This window comes from Ceratotherium simum, chromosome 28 (genome assembly GCF_057802395.1).
Source record: "Ceratotherium simum simum isolate JZ-2026a chromosome 28, ASM5780239v1, whole genome shotgun sequence".
NCBI classification, from domain to species: Eukaryota; Metazoa; Chordata; class Mammalia; order Perissodactyla; family Rhinocerotidae; genus Ceratotherium; species Ceratotherium simum.
Window position 1 is genome coordinate 33932460 of NC_141927.1, and position 11149 is coordinate 33943608.

General features: G+C 42.5%; 1 long non-coding RNA gene across 2 annotated transcripts in view; it reads right to left on the minus strand.

Moving 5' to 3' along the window:
* LOC147913355 (uncharacterized) overlaps positions 1 to 5713 on the minus strand; it is a 32289-nt gene extending 26576 nt beyond the window's left edge. The window contains exon 1 of one of the 2 annotated variants that reach the window (XR_015548881.1): positions 4277 to 5713. This is a non-coding gene — a long non-coding RNA (uncharacterized LOC147913355). The remainder of the gene's footprint in view (positions 1 to 4276) is intronic. The other variant, XR_015548880.1, reaches the window with a different exon arrangement.
* Positions 5714 to 11149: the final 5436 nt, after the last annotated feature.

Consider the following 11149-nt stretch of genomic DNA (forward strand, 5'->3'; position numbering starts at 1 on the left):
GCTCCGCCCCTCAAAATCAACCTGGAGAATTACATGGAAAGCTTGTGAGAACAAAGATTGCTGAGCTCCACTCTGTACGTCTGTCAGCAGGACAATATGAGGACAGTGCCAAAGTACTGCAACAAGTGAATATGTGCAGACCGAGCATCTTCCCTTGGGCATTTACTCACCACCCAGGCACGCTTCATTCCAAACATTTAAAGGCAAAATTCAGACCAGAGAAGTTACCTGATAAATGTGGGGGCAATTGGGAGCGATCAGCAACAATTCTGTGCAGCTTGAGTCTCTTCACCTCGGGGCTCATCCCCTAACTTCTCCTCAAGCTAGCTGACTAAAACACAGCCTGGAGGAACCTCAGCTCTTTCCCCAAGGGGCGTGAGCCTGCAGGCCAAGACACCTGAGCAGCACAACCACTTACAAGAGAGATAACAAAGTGAGCAACATACACCATCTGAGGCAAAATGATTAGAGCAGACAGACCCAGAAATTCAAATAGGCGTGATAGTTACACTTAAGGATATAGGGAAGTCATAAGCATTGTAAAACAAGAACAAATCATAAAGAAAGAACCAAGTGGAAATATTATATATGAAGATATGATAGTAGAAATCAAGGATCAAATATATGGAATAATTCTATGATGGATACATCTGAAAAATGAATTAAGGAGTTGGAAGCCCTGACTGAAGAAATTTTCAAGAAAGGAGCAAGCGATGGAAAACATTATTTTTTTAAAGCCAAGAACTATGTCTTAAGGAAGTATCAATAACTGTCAATAGGAAGGAGAGGATAGCACAGGAAGAAAAAAATATCTGAAGCAATAATGAAGATATGAACCAAATTTAAAATTCTGAAAGTGCCCGGTGTTGCTGAGGAAGTGGAGCCCCACCTCCTGTGAGGTGATGTGTGAGGAGCTCACATCTCCTGCTGGTGGGATATAAACTGGTACAATCACGTTGGAAAATACTTTGGCATTAAACATGCCAATGTCAAGTTAAACATGCATATAATTTACATCCTGGCAATTCCACCTCTAGGCGTGTATCTTAGAAAAACTCTCAAACACATGTATCAGGAGATACGTAAAAGATTGTTTATGGCAGCATTATTCTTCCTAGGAAAAATCTGGGGAAAAGTCAAACGTCCATCTACAGTATAATGAATAAATAAATTGTAGTGTGTTTATATAATGGAACATAGAACAGTGAAAGGAAATGAATTACAGCTTTAATTATTAACAAGTGTAGATCTCAGCAACATAATATTAGCCAAAATAAGGAGCTATTTTAAAGAAAATAATACAGTATTATCCCATTTATATCAAAGTAAAAATCAGGCAAAACTAAATGATATGTTGTTGAGGAATACATATTTAGGTGGTAAAAAAATAAAACTGTAAAAGAGAATGACTAGAACAAACTTGAGAACTGTGGTCATTTCTAGGAGGAGGGGAACAGGATGTAATGGGGACATGCACCCAGGGTGCTTCTAGGTGGTGGTGATGTTCTGTTTCTTGGTCTTGGCAGTGAGTATCTGGCTGGGTTTTTTTATTGTATTCACACTGTACATGTATGTTTTTCATAAACTCATATTTATCTATGCTATGTCATACAGTACAAAATGAAACAAATAATGAAGATACATTTTCCAGAATTAAAGAAAGATGTTGAACTGAAAGCAGGAAAGGGGATGGGGAAGTATGGCAGTGGAAATGGAAAATATGGAATAAGATTGATAAATCCTAACATAATAGTCACTATTGTAAATAGAAATGGGTTAAACTCATTGGTGTGGACTGAACTGTGTTCCCCCAAAATGCATATGTTGAAGCTCTAACCCCCAATACTTCAGAGTGTGACACTATTTGCAGAGAGGGCCTTTAAAGAGGTAACTGGATTAAAATGCGGCTGGTACAGTGGGCCTTTAATCCAATATGACTAGTGTCCTTATAAGAAGAGGAGATTGGACATGCAAGAGACACCAGGGATGCCCATCACAAAGGAAAAGCCATGTGAGGACACAGAAAGGAGGCAGCCATCTGCAAGCCAAGGAGAAAGGCCTCAGAAGAAACAAAACCTGCTGACACCTCAATCTTGGACTTCTGGCCTCCAGGACGGTGAGAAAATAAATTTCTGTTGTTTAAGCCACCCGGTCTGGGGTATTTTGTTATGGAAGCCCTAACAAACTAAGACAGTCAGCCCTGCTGGTCTAGTTGTTAAGACTGGCACTCTCACTGCCACGTCCCAGGTTTGTTTCCCGGTCAGAGAGCCACACCTGTTGGCTGTCATACTGTGGTGGCTGCCTGCTGCTGTGATGCTGAAAGCTATGCTACTGGGATTTCAAACTCCAGCAGGGTCACCCGTGTTGGACAGGTTTCAGTGGAGCTTCCAGACTAAGACAGACTGGGAAGAAGGACTTGGCCACCCACATCCCAAAAAATTGGCCATGCAAACCCTGTGAATAGCAGTGGAGCACTGTCTGATAGAGCACCGGGAAGGTGAGGGGATGGCGCAAAAAGACCAGGCAGGGTTCACCTCTGCTATAGATAGGATTGCAAGGAATCAGAATCGACTTCACAGTGCTAACAAACAAAAGCAAACTAATACACTCACCAATCAAAAGATAAAAATTTTCAAATTAGATTTTAAAAGTGATCCAATAATACAAAGTCTATAAGAAACATACTTAGAACAACAACAACAAAAATCAAAAAGATTGAAAATGTAGAAATTGAAAAAACAAAATACCTCAAAAATATGCACAAAAATAAATCTGGGTTAGCACTTTTAATACTGGACAAAATAGAATTTAAAGCTAACGCAAAAAACTCTAAGGGATAAAAATGGTATCATATGCTGAGGAAGCAAAAAGATATCAACATTTTGAACATAAACACACTTAACAATACAGTCTCAAAATATTAAAAGCAACAGCAGACATAATTGAGGACAAAAGAGATAAATCAACAATTTTAGTTGAAGATTTCAACAGGCCCTTCCCAGAAACAGGAAGATCAAGCAGACAAAAGAAATGAATGGATATGTAAAAGATCTGAACAACAGAAACCATGTCTCAGCACTTACAGAACTCTACCCCAAATTAATAGACAATCTGTGCTATTTTGAGCACACACAGAGTGTTTATAAATCTAAATTGAATATTGGACCACAAAGGAAACCCAATAAATTCCAAAATATCAGATAGTACCAACTGAGTTCTTGGACCATAACACAATAAATTTTGGTATTGGTAACAAAGCAATCTTTTTAAAAAGATTCCACATGTTTGAAAACTAAACAGTATATTACTAAATAATCATTGAGTTAAAAATAGATATCATGAATAAAATAAAAAATATTTAGAGCTACATAATAATGAAAACACATGTCAAAATTTATGGTAAAAAACTAATAGTATTTAAAAGGAAATTTATAAGTTTAAATAAATTTATTAGGAATCAAAACAGATCAAAAACAAATAAGCTAAGGATTCAACAAAAGACGTTAGAAACAAGAAAGATTAAATTCGAAGAAACAAAAGAGGGAATATTAAGAATAAGTGTATTAGTCATGATCCAGTCAGGAAAACAAAAACAGTGATTTGAACAAGAAATGCTTAATATAAATAATTATTAACTTTTCGTAAGGAATTACCTAATAGAGGGGAATAAAAAGAGAAATCTAAAGAATGCCCAAGGTCTGCGGCAAAAATGGAAGGGGATCCTTCCCCAAAGCTGGGATTCAGACCTCTTTAGAGAAGGCTGGTGCAGGCCATTGGATGCCAGAGAAGTTCTCTGTGTTTCCTGGACCAGAGTGTGTCCCCATTTGCAGGCCAAGGTTGGCAGGCATGGAAGCACAGGTCCCAAGAGGCAAACAGAAAAACCCCAACAAGTGGGCCAAAGAGCTGAGACTGGAAGGCCAGAAACTGGCCAATGGGGTAACAACAAAACTCACCAAGAAGCTGCCCCTGGGGGTGCTGCTCCACCACCTCTAGTCCACGTATGTCTTGCTAAGGCATCTAAAATGCTTGCTACTTTCCTGCTCATCATCCAGCCAGTATAATGCCACCATTGAAGTACAACAGTACGATGTTTTGTGGAACGTCAAGATTATCGAGATCTCTGTAGTCTATATTATAGCAGAGAGCAGAATTGACAGCCCTGAGGCAGCACTGTGAAAATGTACTGTTGGCATTGCCAGGTGAGAGCAAACTGCTACAGTGATCCTTTCAAACTGGTACGGAGGAAAAAGCATTAGCTACATCAATAACTACATACCAAATGCCAGCAATTGCGCTGATTTGTTCCAGTAAAGGTACAACAGAGACGACAGCTGCATTTGGAATCACCACCTGATTCACTTATGACAGTCCACAGTTATTCTCCAATAATCATCCAGCATCTGCACAGGCCAAACAGGTGAGTTAAATGGGAACAGGATAGATATCACCATTCTATATTCTTTCAATGCTTGAATGATGGCATAAATCTCTGAAATTTCCCAATATTGCTTCTGATTTATTATTTGGCATGGAAGAGAAGTTCCAGGGGTTTCTATTTAGCCTTTCCAACTGTAATGGCTCTCATCCCATGGGCCCAAGAGTCAATGTGGGGGATACTTCCAGTTTCCAAGTACACGTATTACAGTTATACATTCAAGATCTGAGGAAACAACCCACAAGGTGGGTCTGTGGATGACTTAGGCCCACTGTGAGTCAAACTTCAGCTAAGACTCTGTTACTTGATTACTACAGCCCCCACTTTGACTGGTAGGTCAGAGTCACATTTTGGATGACCAGGAGTTAGTGTCAATTCATAGCCAGTGTCTAGTGATCTTCAAAATGTTAGGGTATTGCACAGTCACTCCAGTAAATGGCACTAGGTCCTCTTGGATTAGGCTTGGAAAAAGATTCACAGAGCATACTTGTGAAAATGCAGCAGGTCCTTCCTCAAGGAGATCCAGTGTTCCTTTCAGTCAAGAGGCTCTGGGTCTGTGCGTTGACTTAGGTCTAGAAACTGACTACTCAAGTCAGGTTTTTGGCCAAGTCAGATTTTTCTGTTATATAGATCAAGAAATATTTTAGAAGCCTGCCCATCTATTTCATTCTGAGAAACACTGTGATAATTACCTATCACCAAAGATCTCAGACATGAGATTCAGGGCTCGTTGAAGAGATTGTGATTGTTACCCACTAGACTGTGGGGGAATTTTGCTGGGCTGCCCTGAGCCAGAGCTGGGCCACAGTTACCGGGCTGAGCTGGTGGTCAGGGAAGTACAGGACAGGATGGGCAAGCAGGAAAACCTCCACCAGAGTGCCGGTGCGCCAAGCCTTGTGGGCAAGAATCTGCCCACTGGAACGTTGACAACAATCTTCTGGAAGCTGCCCGTGGTGGCTGCTGTTGAATTCATCACCTACAGGCCAGCTGAGCACCCACAGAACTCACAGGGCAGGTGCCTGGAGAAGTGCCGCCCAAGTTTGCTAGGGAGGAGCTCTACTGGGCGTCCTGCGCACACTGGAGCCAGCAGGAAGAAATATACCGGAACCAGGAAGAGAGGCCCCTTCCTCCTGCTGTGTCCCTCCAGCGCCCTCTACTGACGAAGCGTAACATTGTGTCAGCTGACAAGGAAGAAACGTTCCAGTATCACAAGCAGGGCAATCAAAGGGAGAGCTGGAGCCGAGAGGCAATCAAGTCGAACGGCCGCGTAAGAAAAATAATAAACAAAATAGAGAAAATTAACAAGCCAAAAGGTGGTTGTTTCAAAATATTCATAGATATAGAAGTCTTAGGCAAGATTAAGACAAAAAGAGAGAGAAGATATATAAAGAGAAATATCCAGAGAACAATAAAGACATCTTATACATTTTAAATATAATAGCAGAAATTTTAAGAATTAACTGAGGTGTTGACCCTAAACTCAAGGAAATTTCCCCGAAAACAGAAAAAAAAAACAAAGATATGGAAAATGGCTGGAGGGAATATAAATTACTCCTAGCCCTGCGCGGGCTCCAGGAATTGCTCTGCCTACTCCTTCCCGGTGCTTTTCCTGCCGCATCAAGTACTTTCTTTGCACACATGCGCAGAGCAGTACACAGGCAGCCATCTCTGCTGGCTCACAGCAGGACCCTCCTCCCGAGCATTTCCTGTGCTTCTCGGCACGGATGGCCTGTGGCCAATCATGAACTCTAAGGGGAGTACACGCCCAGTCTTCCTGCCTCTGTATGGAGCAACCTCTTTGGTGCAGTTTATGCTCCAGAGCTGCTTGTGCAATTAGGCTGAGGCTAGACTTTTCCTGAAACCACATCTCAGCCTGTCTTCTTCCCCTGTGCTTTCTTGGTTCCCTCATTTCCTAAGAGGTTTCTCCTGAGGGCACTCCCTCAGTAAATCACTTAGCCAACAACCGCTGTCTCCTTCTCCGCATCAGGGGGATCCAACCTAAGGCGGAGGGGTGACATGATGAAGGCTACACGACAGGGAAAGGAATCCAGCAGCGGTGTTTAGGATCCATTAGAGCATGGAGACCTTGGGTTAAGGGAAGTCAGCTAGGAGCTAAGTTTTAAGGATGAGATGAGAGGTAAGAAGGGGCTGAAACTGGGGAGAAGGAGAGAAAATGAAGAGGAGGAGGCAGACATAGGATTATCTCTGGATAGACGTTTTAATACTGATGCACCAGGGCAGACGAGGGAAGGGAAGGGGTGAGATAGGATGACAGTTTCTCAGGTCTGCGTGACTAGAAGGATGGCAGCCCCACATGCAGACATCAGGGAACCAGAGAATGACCATACTGGGAGAAAGCACCCCGTGTAGAGCTGGCACACCAGACTTAACATCTGCGTAGCACTCTGCAGTTTACAGAGCTCTCAAATGCATCATCTCCTTTTTCCAAAAGGTCTCTGTGACATGTAGTAGTAGGTATTCCTAATTATTTACTCTTTCCTTCTTTCTCGTGACCTTGAAGTACTTCATAGGTCCTCATGCCTCTTGACTTTGGGCTTGGCCATGTGACTTATTTTGGCCAATGAAACACGACATGAGCAGAGGCTTTCTATGTACTCCTGTGATTCAAATTTTGCTGTCCATCTTCAGAAGAACATTTCCCAGGTAGCTGCTGATCCAAGGAGAATGAGATACATGCAGAGTGGGCCTAAATCCAACCCACAGCTTAGAACTACATGCAGCTGATCCTATCCAATCCCAGCAGAACCAGAGGCACCTGCAAACCTGTAAATGAAATATGAGTGCGTGTAGCTGTAAGCCACTGCATTTTAGGGATGTTTGTTATGCAGCACCATTGCAACAATAACTGACTAATACAGTTAGGTAAACAGGTATGATTAAGATGCCTATTAAGCAGATGAAACTACTGAGATACAGACTGGCTAAGAATTTGTGCAAGCTCGTAGATCAAGGGAGAGGGTTAACGATGTTCTTATCTACCTAGTCAACAGAAAGACCCTGTAAATGTTGACATATTTCACAGCTTAGAAGCCCAGCATTCAAAGGAATAATTTTTAAATGCTTTAAAAAAAATAAAGCACTGAGTGTGCTAATAACCTAAGAAATGCGTGTTTTCATATATGCTGCTTATTAAGTCTGTTCATATCGTATCAGCAAACATCATGTCGTCTTGGAGAGGTTCCTAGTTTTTCCTGTGAAATGTTTTTCAACGCCTGAGTGAATCAAAATGAATGTAAATGAGGTTTATTAAGTCAACCCCACATGGTGCTGTATTGTCAGCATTTGTAGGGCTGTGACAGGTTAGTTATTGCAGTTTGAAGGAAATGTCACCAACACAGCAGTCTGCAGAATTAACTTAAAAAAAAAAAATATATATATATATATGAAACATCTCAGGATTTTCCACCCTTTCCAGAATCATCAACTCAGAAGGTGACAGGGGGCTGAGAGAGGCTAAGGTTTGCTCATTCTTTTTCATCAAGTATCACTCTCCAGCTACATGATACCTGAGGCCAAGGATCGGGGGCTGCAGGTAACCACCCAGGCTTCTGGGAGCTGCTGTTAATGGACTGTGGAGAAGAAACAAAATAAGGGTGATTGGAGCTGACAAGGAGTGACAGGAGCCAGTGGCAGCAGCGCCAAGTGCCCTCTGCACCCAGAATGATCGTCAGACTGGTTTGGGGGTGGGGTGAGCAAAAGAAAGAGGATAATGGCAGCAAGAGAGGCCCGGATGCTGGGCTGTCAAACATGGGTTTTATTAACTCCAAGGAGGCTGACAGTGTCACTCTTTCATGAGCACGTTTCTTGCGTTCACCCATGGCAGCCTGAGAAATAGTCTGGCCAGGCGGGCAGTCCCATAGGTGACTTGATTTGAGAAGAGTCAGGAGGGCTCTAGCCTCAAAATCACCATGCTCAGTCATTGTTCGTGACTTTTGGAGAAGTATTCCTTCACATCCCAGAGCCTTCTCCTTTGTAAGAGATCTCCTCTTACATGAAAATACCTCATGTGAAAGATAAACACATTAAGCATTCATCTATCAAGAGCTTGGTAAAAATTATCTTTTAGGGGCCAGCCCAGTGGCATAGCGGTTAAGTTCACTTGCTCCATTTCGGTGGCCTGGGGTTCCCAGGTTCGGATCCTAGGCGCCGACCCATGCACCGCTTATCAAGCCAGGCTGCGGCAGCATCCCATATAAAGTAGAGGAAGATGGGCATGGGTGTTAGCCCAGGGCCAATCTTCCTCAGCAAAAAAGAGGGGTGATGCAGAGGCCTGCTCCTGGCTGCATATGGGACAGCTGCTCTCCCTCCTACACTCCACTTTATGTAAAGTGTGAGAACCACAGAGTTTGGGGGACCCTGTTGTTTAACTCCCACATTTTACAGTAGAGAAATTAAATGTCAGAAATGGAAAGGGAATTTCTAATCTCACCCAGCTGAGCAGAACAAGGGCAAGTCTTCTTTTTCAAAATTCTTTCTTTCAAAAAACCACTCCACACTGTGTTCTCTGTATAGGCCTAAATTTATCTTGAGCACAACGACAATCAGAAGCATTTATTAAATGATATTGATGAGTGGCATGCGGCTACGTGCTTTTCTGTGCAAAATGAGTTTAAAAGATTCATCCATTCAGCAAACATTTGTTGACTGCCCATTGTCCCTGACCTCTGGGACCTCACAGACTAAGAAGCCTAAATTGGGCAAAATCCTAGGAGGTTTCAATGTAAATAACATCACAGAAGTAAAGGGGACAAGCACGTACTTTGAGGATTCATTTTATTAGGTACGGATTGAAGGGGAACAGAGAGGACTTCAGTGGACATGGCAGAGTGGGGGAGGAATCAGCCCTCTTCCCAGCTGACGGATGAAACCCAAACAACCCACTTTTGCTTTGCTAAGTCCTCTAGGAAAGGGTCCATTCCATCATTATATGCATTAAAAAAACAAATAACTATTTCAGAACTCTGGAGGCCAGGAGTCTATAAAGCTGTCAGTTGTTGAAGTCCACTGGAGTTGACAGAATATGAACAGCGCTGCACCAAAGAGAGAATCCAAGTGAGTGCTTCTGCAAGGACTGAATTCTGGCCAAGCGTCATGCATATTCAGGGACTTGGAATTATTGCATTCAAGGACAGAGCATCTCCCTCTAAGAGTGGGCTTCCAAATAAAAATGCCCAGCAAGCTGGAGGTCCTTCAGGACTAAACTCAAGAGGGACCCTGAGGCTACAAGTGGATTTGGAGTCTTCCAAAGGTCTAGAAGGAGGTCTACTTTCTGGGAAAGGTTAATGAGAAAAAGGATCAAGCCAAGGGCTGAGAAGCATCAGACATAAGCAGCCACTAGAGGAGGAGCCAGTAGAGGAGTCCAAGAGAAGCAGGGTGATCCAGGAGAATTTCCTATCCTGAAGCCAAGGAAACCACAGATGGTGCGGAAAAACCTCACTTAAGCCATTCGTTTCAACTCCTTCCCCACCAAACATTTTTAGCAGCTTTGCTAATGGTAGAAAATGATTGATTTGAATTTCACTCGTTTTTCAACAAAGACAGCCGTGTTGTGGAAAGAGCCATGAACCTGGGTCAGAAACCTCAGGGCTGAATCCTGCTGTGACTATGTGTCAGAGCCCAGCTGGGTGACCTTGAGGAGGTGTCCTAACATCTAGGGGTCAAGTTTTCCTTATTTAAAATCATAGGTTGCTGTGAGTTTTGATGAGGTAATGGGTATAAAAGTATATGTAAAGTACTATATAAATAACATTATCTTTTCTTAACTCTTAAAGAATTAAAGAATACAGATATAAACTATAAAAAAACTGGTGCACAGAGTCCTGATCACAATAAGTTTTTAGTGCAAAACTTGCAGGGTTTATTTTCCACTCACTACCAAAAAACACCTCTTTGCTTGTATTTATTATAAATGCTCTGCTTATTTAGTGTATTTAATCCATTTTTAACACATGAAAGGCATGACATCAAGGTTGAAATGGAATGGCATATGTAAAAAGACCAAAACAGCAAGGATTTTGGTCTTGTAACTTGACCTACTCCTATCTCCTTCTCCCCAGCTCTGTACTTGCCTTGAAAACCAGCTGCCTCACAACCACCAGAGGTGTTTTGGAGCCTCTCAAAAAGTCCTATCCCCAGAGCATCGTCATTATTTCACCTGTCAGCTGCCTGAAAAAGCCCCATTAACAAGGCGTAGTTATCTGCCTTGACTCAGAACTCACACTGGAGAAAAGCCCTGTCCCCAGAGTGTTTTCAAAAAAATAATAATAATCAGCAGCAGCAACAATGGTTTAACATTGCAGCTGTCGGAGGATATGATAGCAGTTGGGAAAAACAAGAGTCTTGTCAAAAACTTAAAAGGAAGATCAAGGGAATGAGATGTCCATAGAGTGATTTTAAAAGCTGTGACAGGGGGCTGGCCCAGTGGCTTAGTGGTTAAGTTCGCACATTCCACTTCAGCTGCCCAGGGTTCACCGGTTCGGATCCTGGGTGCAGACCTATTCACCACTCATCGAGCCATGCTGAGGCGGCATCCTACATAGAAGAGCTACAACTCTATAACTAGATATACAACTGTGTACTGGGGCTTTGGGGAGCAAAAAGAAAAAGAGGAAGATTGGCAACAGATGTTAGCGCAGGGCCAATCTTCCTCAAAAAAAAAAAAAAGCTCTGACATATTCCTGGGAATCTAGAAGA